The 10,478-nt window shown below is 36.0% G+C and overlaps 1 pseudogene; it reads right to left on the reverse strand.

The window, feature by feature from the left end:
* Positions 1-6,255: 6,255 nt before the first annotated feature.
* On the reverse strand, positions 6,256-8,733 carry LOC131177405 (probable NAD(P)H dehydrogenase (quinone) FQR1-like 2; annotated as a pseudogene).
* Between the last annotated feature and the right edge of the window lie 1,745 nt (positions 8,734-10,478).

Below are 10,478 nucleotides of genomic sequence, written 5' to 3' on the forward strand. Positions count from 1 at the left end.
CACCGGGTGCTCTGCTTTATTTGTGAGAAAGAAGGATGGGTCATTGAGGTTGTGTATCGACTACGCATACCAACAAGGTGACAGTGAAGAAAAAGTATCCACTTCTGATCGATGATCTGCTTGATCACCCAAGGAGCTAGATTCTTTTCCAAGGTAGACTTGCGATCAAAGCTACCATCGCTTGAGAATCAGAATGAGGACGGTCCAAAACGGCTTTCAGACAAGATATGGTCATTATGAGTTCTTGGTGATGTCTTTTGACTCACTAATGCACCAAAGATTTTCATGGACTTGATGAACAGGTGTTCAAGCCATTTTGGACCGCTTTGTCATCATATTCATAGATGACATTCTGCATACTCTGACCGAGGAAGAACACGGTGGCACTTGAGGATGGTGTTGCAGACGCTGAGGGAGCACCACTATATGCCAAATTTTCAAAATGTGAATTTTGGCTAGAAAGCATCTCATTCTTGGGACACGTGGTTTCTAGTGACGGATTCAAGTGGATCCCAAGAAAATTGAAGTCAGAATCGATTGGCTTAGGCCTACAATACCATCGAGGTGTGAAGTTTTCTGGTTTAGCTAGCTACTATAGGCGCTTGTACAAGATTTCTCCAGATAGCGCCTCCTAACTAAGTTGACCAGAAGAATGTTCCATTCATTTGGACAGATGACTGTGAGGTGAGTTTCCGTGCTTAAGGAGTGTCTAACCACCGCCTCGTGTTGACACTACCCGTGAGTGGTGAAGGATACACCTGTATTGTGACGCCCAGAGTTGGCCTAGGGTGTGTTTTGATGCAGAGTGGAAAGGTAGTGGCTTATGCTTCAAGGCACCAAGAGGCATGAGCAGTAACTACCCCACTCATGATTTGGAAATGGCGCAGAATCTTTGCACTTAAAACTGGAGACACTACTCGTATGGTGAAGTGTGCAGATATACACCACCACAAGAGTTTAAAGTACATCTTCCAACAGAGGGATTTAAACTTGAGACAGAGGAGATGGATGGAGCTTCGAAGACTATGATTGCACCATCCAAAGCATCACCCTGGGAAGGCCAATGTTGTGGCAGATGCTTTGAGCAGAAAATCTTCTGGTAGTTTGGTGCACATTTCAGCAGAGAAGAGACCGTTGATTCAGGAAGTACATGAGTTGATGGATCAAGGTTTAATCCTAGATCTTTCAGATGAGGGGGTATTGTTGGCTCACTTTTCAAAGGAGGCCGCACTTGAGGGACAGAGTTAGAGTTTCCCAAAGACAAAGACCAACAATTGATGAAGATCATAGAAAGAGTACAAAGAAGGTGAAGGTGGTGAGTTTGGATTTGCTAATGATGGCACCCTAGTACAAGGTTCTAGGATATGTGTGCCCGATGTGGACAACCTCAGAATGAAATCATGCGAGAGGCACACTACACATCGCATGCTGTGTCCACCTGTGTTCCACCAAGATGTACCATGATGTGAAAGATAGCTATTGGTGGAATGGCATGAAGAGAGACATAGCAGACTTTGTGTCCAAGTGCTTGACTTGGCAGAAGGTAAAGTTTGAACACTGAGACCGCCGTGAAGCCGCAAGAGCTCCTATCCTAATGGAAGTGGGAAATGATCACTATGGATTTTGTGGATCGGGTTGCCTCGCACTCACGCGAGGATATGACTCGATATGGGTAATTGTAGACCGTCGACCAAATCAGCTCACTTTTTGCCTGTAAAGACTACCTACTCTGTGGCACAATATGCCCGATTCTACATTCGAGAAATAGTCAGATTGCATGGAGTTCCTGCTTCCATAATATCTGACAGAGGGCCCCAGTTCACTTCTCGATTTTGGAAAAAGTTGCAGGAGGCACTTGGCACACGCTGAACTTCAAGACGGCTTTCCACCCTCGCATGCACTGACAAATTGAAAGGACAATCCAAACATCAAGACATGCTTCGCATGAGTGTCTTGGATTTTGGAGGTCAATGGGATGAGCAAATTAGCTTTGGTGGAGTTTGCCTACAACAACAAGCATTACTCCAAAGATAGGGATGGCACCCTATGAGGCATTATATGGAAGAAAGTGTAGGTCTCCTCTGTGTTGGACGTAAATGGGGAAGCGAAGGTGCATGATGTAGACCTAGTGCAAGACACTTCGTAGGTAGTTCCTTTAATCAGGAACGATCGAGGACAAGATTCAAGAGATGTAAGAGTTATGCACTCTGCACTGAGGGATGTGGAGTTTGCAAGGCTTACTATGTATTCTCAAGGTTTCTCCAATGAAGGGATTCATGAGATTTGGAAAGAAGGGCAAGTTGGCACCTCTGATATTGGACCTTTGAGGTTACTGATAGAGTTGGAGCAGCTTGCTTACGCTGGAGCTACCACCCAACCTTTCTCACGCTCATCCGTGTTTCACATCTCCATGCTCAGAAATACATTCCCGATCCTTCTCATGTAATCGCAAATGATGTGATAGAGCTAAAAGAGAACTTGACATTTGAGGAGCAAACAGAGCCATAGTGGACTACCAAGTGAGACAAATGAGATCAAAACAGATCCCTATGGTTAAGGTTTTGTGGAGGAGTCACCTGGAAGAATGCACTGGAGTCGAACGGACATGCGTAGCAAGTACCCTTATCTGTTCAATGTATAATCATGTGCTTTATTCTGCCTTGTGTAAAAAATTCGAGGACGAATTTTCTGTAAGGGGGGAAGAATGTAACACCCCAAGATTTTAAATTTTATTATTTATGAGTATTTTTGGTATTTTAATTTTTTTAAAAAATTTTAGGAATTTTTTTGAGATTTTTCGGATTTTAAGAATCGGGTTCGATTTTCCGAAAATATAAACTTTGATGATTTTTAAAAATTAATTTAAAGACCACGTGGCAAAACTAAAAATATATTTGGAGTCTATGTATTTTTCTGAGTTTTATTGAATTTTTTCTGAATTTTTGACCTCGCTGGCCCCAGGCGTAGTAAAATTCAAAATTTTGTATCCGAATCGAACCGATCGACCGAATCGACGGACGGACCGGCCGAATCGGACCGCCCTTTTCCTTCTTCCTTTTTCTTTCCCCGCGCCGCCCCTCCCTCTTCTCTCTCGCTTTCTCTCTCCTCCTCGCCACCGCCGCGCCCTCTCACGCTCCTCCCTACTGCCCCACCGGCCAGCACGCCCGAACGGCCGGAAAACGCGCGCGATCTCCCTTCCTCGCAAGGCGCTTCGCTTCGCCAAATCCGCCGATCCGACCACCAATTGGACCGGGTCTTGTGTCCAAAATCATCTACTCGGCGAGAGCTTTCCATAGACACTAAGAACGCCAAATCCATCGAGCGATTGTCCGATTTTTGCTTGGGAAGATTTTAGCCCATTTCGACTTTTGGGCTAGATTTCTAAAACCGTGAATCCCACGAGAAAACCGAGGCCACCAAAGACGCCCATTCGCCGAGAGCTTCGCAACGACATAAATTTCGAATTTTTCGACATCGCTTTCGATGGGTCCCACGAAACTTCGCAGTTGTTTTTCCGAGCATTTAATGAGCTTAGAAAATTCTGAAAATTTATGTACTAACCCCGTGTTATGGGCTTCGTAGGTATCCTCGATTCGGAAATTCGGCAGCTGACCGGTTCGCAAATTTCGTGCCGCATGCACTGCTACGCAAAGTCCCCGAATTGATCGAGGTTTTGGCTAGCCCCATTGTCGACGCCCCGAGCTGCTCTCAAGTCGAATCGCAAAGGTAAACCCAACCTTGCTTTTTCGTAATTTTCTAGTGTTTAAATAGGATTAAAAATCCATAAAATATTCGTGGTAGCTTAGAAAATTACGATTCTTTTGCAATAGCTTAGTAATATTGCTAAGGACATGGGCAAAGTTTTATAATTTTTAGAGCTCGTTTGGGCAATTTTTGCAAAAATGATCAATAATAAGGACTAAATTGAAATTTTGCGATTGTGATGGGTGATTGATTTGATGGGCCTGTGAGGGGCTGTGTGATATGATTGAACTGTTGATATATGGATTGTGAATATAGAAATGCGCTTAGCCCTTTTGCAGTTGGGTAGGTCCTAGGTATAGGAGACTCACGATTTTCTACACGACTTAAGACGACTTGATCTTTTCTTTGTTTGTATTGAGTCAAATTTATTAAATAGATGTAATGTAATTGTCGTGAGCTGACCTTCTTCCTCCGCCCACCGCCACAAGAATTTGTCGCCAAGTTTGTGAGTAAAATATTAATTTTAATTGTAATTTCGATATTATTATATGTTCAAGATGCCCATGCATCACTTATATGCATATATTTATGTAGTTAAACTCTAGGCACGAATTATGTTGCATTCATAATCATAATGTGCCATGAATGTTGTTGTGGTAATTTGGAGCAAGCAGCGTGCGCTGGCGTGCGGTGATGTGGTGTGGACTATGGATAGGACTGGCAACACGCTTGAGTAATTTGTCGACCCGATCCTTCGAGGGGTAGTCACGCTTGAGTAATTCATGGGACCTCGATTTGGTTATTAAGTGGAAGTCCGAGCTTGAGTAATTACCGCACTGTGTTAGAATTAAGAGAGTCAGATAGGGATCACCCCATATGTTATGATTGATACTACAGGGTGTGTGAGTGCTCCAAATTTCCTTTTTGATGTTATGATGTGAAAATGATGTGGATGTTGCATTTCACTCTACCGGGTGCATTAGTTTTAGATAGTTATAGAGATTATGGTTAAAATTGATATTTTACTCTCTGAGTCGAACGCTCACTCCTGTTCAAAAATTTTTACAGGCCGCAGGAGGATATTTTATTCTGGGTTAACCTGCTTTTATACTTCGCAGGTTGTTTATTAATATTTGTGTAATTTTAATTACTCTTAAAATTTCCGCATGTGATAGCAGTAATTATTTGAATTTGGTCTGTAATATTATTATCATGATGGACCTGTAAACTTAATATTCTATGTCTGTTTTGATGGATTGGATGAGGGAGCTGAGCTCCCGTTTATTATTATGTTAATGAGTATGTGGAGGGTGAGCTGAGCTCCCCAATTGACTATATATTGTGTTTACAGGTCGGGTGAGTCGAAAACTCCCCGTTGGAAAGTCCATTTTATGGCCGGACTCTGTCCGTTTGTTTTCTTGATATTGGGCCCAAATGGGCCTTAGAGTTGGGTTAATGAACAGTCAGGCTTACTACGGGCCTCGAGGGCTTTAAGCTGGCCCAGGTCCTAGTGCCGGTCCGGCCCATAGGTTGGGTCGTGACAGATAAAAATTATTTTTTTTTCTTGTTTGTATAATTGAATTAAAAAATTTACATAAATAATTATAAAATAGAGATAAAAATTTTTTAGGATTCATTAAAAAAGTGATTCATATAAATAAAATACCTTCCTACTTTTGTAAATAATATAAATCATGAAGATATTTTTATAAAATTTTATTTAAAATTATATTATAATAAAAATTTAATTAAATAAACTTTAATACAAGTAAAATTAAGAATTTTAAATTTATATAAATTTTAAAATTAAATTAAATATTAAAAAAATATAATTACAGATACCATAAATAATAAAAGGCAATTTAGTTAAGGCCAATATTCTCCCTTCACATATTTATATATTATATGGATAAATTTAATTTATAAATATATAAGTCTCACTTATTTATATATAAGAGTTTTATTTATACATAACATATCTTGAATCATAATAAATTGAATTTAAACAAAAATTTCTCATCTTGATTTATTCATCTAGATCAATCTCTTCCGCTTAATAATCATAAATTATGTATTAACTTCCTTCATGATATATATAATATATTTCGAGTGTTTTATCCTAAATCTTGTCTTGTCTTTCAAATTTTAGTTTTTTCTATTAAAAAAAAAAAAAGCGTTCTCAGGCATCACCGAGTCAAGAGTACAACTCAAATTTCATAACCTGCATGCTAAAAAAAAATACACCCATCTCTTTATAATTAATTTTTTAATTTTAATAATAAATAAATCAAATTTAAACCTAATTTCAACTGTAGTATTAACCACTGATTACGATGAAATAATTTTTAATGCGATACAAATATGCAAAATAATTGATGTTCTGTTTGGATTTGAAAATTAATATTTCAAACACTGAATTAGTATTTAAAATTAAAAGCCAAATGAATTAGAGTTGAAATGCCAAAAGATTAAAAGTTATCTGGAGTATATCACTTTCAACTGATTTAACAATATCTTCTAAGCTTTAATTGGACAAATGTGGATATCATATTGAGATATTTAAATTGAATATCATGTTGTCATTTTATTTTATTTATTTTTTTCTTTTACACATTCAAATCCAAATCCAAAAGGCTAAAATAGAAGATTATAATCCTCATATTTGATATATAAGACCATTTACAAACAAATGCATTCAAATAGATGACCAGATAAAAGAGACCACAAGTGTTTCAAAGATTGGGAACAACATCATCAAGCCTGAGCAAGCTTCTTTACGACTGTGGCCATATATTTGCCCTGATGTTCTGCAAGTGCCAGCTCTGATTCACTTGGCTCTCTCGAGCCATCACCTGCATAAACACCAGCACCATATGGAGAGCCTCCTCGTATAGAATCGATCTTGAACATACCAGCTCCAAAGGTGTACCCAACAGGAACAAATAGCATTCCATGGTGAGCTAACTGGGTAATTGCTGTCCATCTGCCCCAAATGAAACAAGAGAAATAGCGGGATAGAGCATGATTAGAATTATTTAGTTTCTCAAGCAAGCATTTTAACTTACCCATTCAATTTTTTATAATTTATATGACCAGTATTATATCATCCTTCCCCATTTCCCCATACTTGTCAATTATCAAGACAAAAGATAGAGATTTTAAAACCGAAATATGAATTTCATACGAACAAGACAAATTTAGTTGTTTACGACAGTACTTAAATACATCTTGATCGGCGAAAAATGCCTATAAAAAACAAAAGATTAACCACATTAATCCCAAAACTAAATCTTTAATTGCCAATCATAAACAAACTCAAATGCTATAGTTTTGCTGGGCTGTGGACCATATAAAATTAGGGACTATAAAATTAGGGACTATAAAAACACTTCCCTATTTTTTGATATACCCGTAATTCCTTATATGAGTTCTATACAATTGAGATAAAAATCCATAACCCCAAACCCCCAACCCAATAAAGTGTGGAATTGGGAAAAAGAAAATACTCTGCAACATCTTTAAGAAAGAGAGAATCGTAACTTCAAACTTAAGTTGTTGTGGAGAAACATTCAGATTTCTGAGAAATCTAATCATGGAAGGGAAAAAAAAAAAAGATTCAGAGGTAGAGCTATTGGTAGCATAAATTTAGGCAGTATGTCAGTCTCTCATCTTAATTATCTCACAAATTAACAAGAGAAAGTGGATGAGGAGGATTTTTATGGCACTCTACAAAGAAGCCCTCTAGGCAAGCAGCACATAGGCAACATCCTTCTTCAACATAAAAACCAAACCTAATTGCTCCTCAACAAACATCAGCTAAGAAATAATAAATTATATCAATTTAACATGATATATTACTGTGTTTTCTTGAACAATTATTAACAAGTGACGCCAATATCAGCATTCTGCAGTTCTAATTTTGCATTTAACTTCATGTGGATTATTATCCACACACACACACACACACACACACTCATCCAAACCAACACATTTATCTAACAATTATTCTAAAGAACTCCAATGTATTGACAAAGAAATATAGTCAACTTCTTAGATGTGATTTTCCTTGATTCATGAATACTGTTCACTCTAGTTCCCTATGCCTCTACACTCAGGCATAACCTCCCCAAAAAGTTTAATGCATAACAAAGAACATTGTCACTTATTTTGTATCTTATAGGAGCTTTTTTGATAGCTCATATTTATTAGGACTCACAGCAACAAAGTTAACTTCCATAGCCTGACATCTATATGTGACGTCACTATACTCTAACTAGGCTTATCCATTGAATTTTCAAATCAAATAATCTCCTACTCTAAATATGCTTATCATTTTCCAAAAAAATTGGTCACTCTGCATCCGTTCCTCAGAGTTATGAGGCTTCAAATGATCAGCTTTCATTTCAGGTCAGCGACTCTAGAATCTAGATTAAACTGTATAACAAAAGATCCACATGGAAAAAAAAGGCTTTTTAAGGCATCGAATTGCTTACGCTGTAGTTTCTTGGCCGCCACCTTGTGTCCCAGTACTGACGAAGAATCCAGCAGGCTTTCCGGCGAGCTTCTGCTCTTTCCACAACTGCCCAGTAGAGTCGAAAAACGACTTCATCTGCGCAGCCATGCAGCCGTACCTCGTTGGAAACCCAAATAAAACACCATTAGCATCTGCCAATTCCGCGGCCGTTATCTCCGGAATCTCAGGGTCCTTCGCTGGCGCCTTCATGTGCTCCAACACATCACCCAGTAACGTCTCTGGCACCCGATACAAAACAGCCTGCACGCCTTCCACTCCGTCGACTCCCTTCTTCATCCTCCTGGCTAAACCTCCACGTGACCGTACATCGAGTAAAACACAATGAATATCTTCAACTGTGAGGTGGAATCCATTGCGGCAGTCGCATTATTCTCGGCGTTATCCTCGTCAGGATCGGCGCGTCAAGAGATGAGCCTTGGTGATCTTCAGCGACGGCAGGGCGTTTGTTCTGCTTGAACACAGCCTCCACCTTTCCCCATCCAGAATTACCCAATCCCGAGCAAGAATTGGGAATACGCAATTCGGAACTGAGAGGGAAAGAATTTGATCGGATATTTAGAGCTTTCGAACCGGTGGTTGTAGAAAAATGTTCTTCTGCGTCTTGAGTTAATGTGACGAGTTGGTGTGGTATACAGTAGTGCTTGACCTAAATGCCACGTGCCGGTTAAGAGAACTGAGAAACGACGCCGTGGTTATGTTGCTGGAGTGTGAAGGTTTCTGGTTTAGGTATAGCGGTGTCCTTCCTCTTTCTTATTCAGGAAGCCGACGGGTCCCTTTCATTGACTGACTCGCAATTTCTATGATTTTGTTCCTCAGATATTGGCGTTTCTAGCGGTTCATTAACGGACGATGATGGAAAACCTCGATAACCAGGCGAAGCTATTTATAACGAGCGGATGCCACTATCATGAGTCATGATTTTATTACTATTAATGTTTTCAAATTAAATTGAGGAATAAAATAATAATAATTATTATTATTAAGAAAATATAGGAATAATTTAATATTAATTTTATCTTTAATAATCAGATATATTTAAAAAAATTAATTATTAATTTTTTACATAAATTTAAATATTATATTTTAAAAAAATTTATATTTTTAGTTATAATAATAATAATTAGAGGGTCATGATATTTATTGAATTTTAAAATTAAAAATATTGGATTAACAAATTATCATCAATTAAATATTAATTAAATTTAATTATAATAAATATATTTAAAAATATTGTACTAAACTGTTGGATTTTGATTATATCGTTATTGATGTTTTCAAATTAAAAATTAAGAAATCTCATAATAATTATATTTATTAATTAATATTTTTTTATTATTTAAATTTAGAAGATTAAATTAATTAAAAATTATATTTAAAAATTAAATTATATAATAATTTTATATTATAACAATTTAAAAATTCAAGAAAAATTGTCATAAAAAAATTCAATTAAAAATTATCATTTGATATAAATGTGATAGATTAAATACTAAATTTAATTGTAATAAATATGTTTAAAAATATTTCACTAAATAGTTGGGTCTTGATTTTATTGGTATTGATATTTTCAAATTAAAATTTAAGAAACCTTATAATAAATGACAATTACATTTAGTAATTAATATTTTTCTATTATTTAAATTTGAAAGATTAAATTAATTAAGAATTGTATTTAAAAAATTAAATTATAATAATTATATATTACAATAATTTAGGAAATAAAAAAAAATTTCATCAATAAATTTAATTAAAAATTACTATTATCATAAATGTAATAGATTAAATACTAAAATTAATTGTAATAAATATGTTTAAAAATATCCCACAAAACAGTTGAGTCTTGATTTTATTGTCATTGATATTTTCAAATTAAAAATTTTAGAAACCTAATAATGAATGGCAATTATATTTAATAATTAATATTTTTTTCATTTTTTAGTAATTATATTTAGTAATTAATACAGAAAAATTGTTATCAATAAATTCAATTAAAAATTTTCACTTATAAATTCAATTAAAAATTATCACTTGACAAAAATGTGATAGATTTAAATTCTTATCTCCTCTTGAATTTATTTTTCAAAAATCTGGACCATCTCTTTATTAAGAAACGAAAATGAAACATATATAAAACTAGTGGAATACCCGTGCTATGCACTATATATATATATATATATATATATATATATATATATAGCAAAAGAGATAGAGAAAATTCATATTAAATTTAATTAGGTCA

Source organism: Hevea brasiliensis, unplaced genomic scaffold (assembly GCF_030052815.1).
Source record: "Hevea brasiliensis isolate MT/VB/25A 57/8 unplaced genomic scaffold, ASM3005281v1 Scaf451, whole genome shotgun sequence".
Classification (NCBI taxonomy): domain Eukaryota; kingdom Viridiplantae; phylum Streptophyta; class Magnoliopsida; order Malpighiales; family Euphorbiaceae; genus Hevea; species Hevea brasiliensis.